Source organism: Sinocyclocheilus anshuiensis, unplaced genomic scaffold (assembly GCF_001515605.1).
Source record: "Sinocyclocheilus anshuiensis isolate Anshui unplaced genomic scaffold, SAMN03320099.WGS_v1.1 scaffold842, whole genome shotgun sequence".
Lineage (NCBI taxonomy): Eukaryota > Metazoa > Chordata > Actinopteri > Cypriniformes > Cyprinidae > Sinocyclocheilus > Sinocyclocheilus anshuiensis.
This window is the reverse complement of record NW_015536509.1, coordinates 346,328-349,940: the sequence shown is the minus strand read 5'-3', so window position 1 is coordinate 349,940 and position 3,613 is coordinate 346,328.

The following is a 3,613-nucleotide window of genomic DNA, read 5'->3' as shown; positions in this document are numbered from 1 at the left end:
CCGGGCGTTCCAGGATGTGTTCAGTAAGCGGGCCGCGACGAAACTACCACCTCATCGGCCGTGGGACTGTGCCATAGATTTGCTGCCTGGAGCTCAACTCCCTAAGGGTAGGGTGTACCCTTTGTCCATCCCGGAGCAAGGAGCAATGGAGGAGTATATTAAGGAGGCTCTCCAGCAAGGCTTCATCCGGCCCTCCACCTCACCGGCCGCTTCAAGTTTCTTCTTTGTGGGCAAGAAGGACAGAGGCTTGTGGCCTTACCGGACCCACCGGACCCTCAACTCACAAACCGTGAAGTATCCATATCCCCTTCCACTGGTGCCGGCCGAACTTCGTGGACTTCGTGGAGCTCGTATCGTCTACAAGCTGGATCTGCGAAGCGCCTATAACCTCTTTCGTATCCGCCCTGGGGACGAGTGGAAGACCGCCTTCATCACGCCCACCGGACACTATGAATACTGCGTTATGCCGTATGGCCTATCCAACTCACCTTCCGTATTGTTCCGGGATCCGGGAGTTCCTCCATCATTCTGTGATCGTGTATATCAACGACATCCTGATTTACTCCCGGCCGAACATCGAACATCGCCACCACGTGGAGCAGGTCCTTCAACAACTGAGAAAATACCACCTCTATCTCAAGCTGGAGAAGTGCGAGTTCCACCTTACCACCATCAAGTTCCTCGGATATGTCATCAGTCCTCAGGGCATCCAGATGGATGACAAAAAAGTCCAAGCCATTCACCACTGGCCACAACCCAAGACCGTTAAGGAACTCCAACGCTTTCTAGGATTCTCAAATTTCTACCGCCGTTTCATCCACCATTTCAGTCAGCACACAGCCGCCCTCACGTCTATGCTCCATAAAAAGCCCAAGTCTCTGTCCTGGACGCCCACGGCCCTCCAAAGTTTTGAAGAATTGAAGGAAGCCTTCTGGACCGCTCCGACCCTCGCGCTGCCCGATCCTCAGAAACCCTTTGTCGTGGAAGTAGACGCGTCCACCGTAGGAGTAGGAGCGGTGCTCTCCCAGCAGTCTGGAGAGCCTCCCAGCCTCCATCCCTGTGCATACTTCTCCCGCAAGCTTTCCGCGAGCTTCTCGCCATCAAGCTCGCGCTGGAGGAGTGGAAACATTGGCTGGAGGGAGCTCTTCATCCCTTCCAGGTCATCACTGACCACCGGAACCTGGAATGTCTTCGGGAGGCCAAACATCTCAACCCCCGTCAGGCACGGTGGGCGCTGTTCTTCACCCGTTTCCAGTTCACTGTTACCTACCGTCCCCGACCCAAAAACACCCAAGCAGACGCTCTGTCCCGCCATCCTCAGGCCACCGAACGGGTAATACCCCCGGAGACCATTCTCCCTCCAGCCCTCATTGTGGGTCCCATTCAATGGACGCTCGACGAAGAGATCCGCCAGGCCACCCACTCCGAACCAGCTCCGCCGGGAGGTCCAGAAGGGAAGGTCTATGTCCCATCCACTCTCCGCAATACCCTTCTGGACTCGCTGCATTCCTCTCCGGGCTCTGGACATCCAGGCAGCCAGCAAACCCTCTCGCTCCTCGAATCCCGCTATTGGTGGCCCGCTATGGCGCGAGAAGTCAGGCGCTTTGTCCAAGGATGCTCAGTCTGCGCCATCACCAAATCTCCCCGTCACCTACCTCAAGGCAAACTGGTACCCCTTCCCATACCTCACCGGCCCTGGTCCCACATCGGAGTCCACTTTGTCACCGATCTCCCTGAGTCCGAATCCCATACATGTATTCTCCTAGTTGTCGACCGATTCTCAAAAGGATGTAAACTTCTCCCCCACAGAAAATTACCCACGGCCATGGAAACCGCTACACAGTTATTCCACCAAGTCTTTCGCAACTTCGGCATCCCGGAGGATATCGTCTCCGATCGTGGGCCTCAGTTCATCTCCCGGGTCTGGAGGGCCTTCTTCCATCTCCTTGGCGTATCAGTAAGCCTCACCTCCGGATATCACCCACAGTCCAACGGCCAGACTGAGCGCAAGATCCAAGAGATCGGGAGATACCTCCATAGCTATTGCCACCAGAACCTCTCTGCCTCTCTCTCTCCCAGCACCTGTTCAATAAAGCTCTCTGTTTACTTTACCTCTCCGTCCCTGGTCTCCTTCTGTACTGTGACATATGTTGTTCTGAAGCAGTTAATATCAATGGATCAGGAAATGTTGCAAGAACAACAATGCTTTCTTACCAACTCAGGTAACGTCTCTGTTCCAGTCACCCTACTGAACTGCTTCACAGTGTCAAAAGCAACACAGTACCTGGCCATGAGTTTTCCAGTCTCTGTGTGTGACCATTTCATTTATATGGACATTGCAACCAAAGACAAATTTTTTTGTCACTAAAATACTAATAAAGAAAAGGAGAGCTATATTAAACTACATATATTTTAAAGGAAAAAAGAGCATTATCAGTAACCTGTGGGCTTGATGTTAATGTCTTCATCCATGGTAATCAGGTTGAAAGAGGCCAAAGAGTTGAGGTTCTTCAAGCACAGCTCTAAAACACACAGCGTAAATCATATTTACACAAGCTGCTCAGTCTAGTCAGTTTTTCAAATTAATTATTATTAACTGACTCACTTTTTCATACCTTGTAATTTAGTCTCAATTCCACATTTGTCAAGCTCAGGAGAAAACCTGCGACAAAATAAGAGAGCCTAATAAAGAACAGCTAGCAGCAAGTTTGATGTTTGTAACATTAGGGTGGTCAAGGTTTAGGATTTACCATAGTGTTTGGGGTTTTTCAAAGTACGGATGTACAGGAAGGCGGAGCGGATCCAGTCTAGAGCCATGCTCACGTCAGATATGGTATGGAGAACTATCTCTGCATTCAAGTGCTCCACCAAGTTTGTATGCAAGCTGAAAATAGTCATTTTGTTATATTCATCACATACATATATAACACATAAATGGACTAGTCTATATGAAAAGTTTCGGGAAAATAAAAATTCTTCTGAGACTGAACAAAATGCGTTTATGATGGTATATACCTGCTCTCTATGCTGTCTATGCCACTCAAGAACTGTGTGTATTTGTCCTTTGTCTGAGATCGTGTCATGATCACTGCAGTTGCTGTTGTATCAAACTAAACAAAAGCCAAAGCCAGTGTGTGCAGTAGTCTCAATCTTAATACTGTAACAGCTGTATGTTTGCATTGCCAGTTGGGATTTAGCCTAAGTGCTTGAATTATAATCACTGCCACTTATTTTATTTATGCATAATAAATGCATGTCTTGTAGGTTGGTTTGATAGGTACATGTCCTCCAATTTAATACAATATAGTTAATTTATTTCTAGATTATTATAACCCACACACATAAAGACTTTAGGGCAAATAGAGAACTCATATAGTCATGCTCCAAATTGTTTTAGCATTACCTGAGGTCTGCCAGCTCTCTCAATCATCTGTAAAAGGTCAGCTTCACTGTACTCTTCACATGCACCACCAACATAGTGCAGTGTAGATCTGATTACCACAAGGTGAGCTGGAAGATTCACACCCATAGCTAGGGTGCTGGTTGTAACTGAATAAGGGGAGATAAGGGTTTTCCTATGCTTTTGTTTAATAATACATTATGTACTGAATAA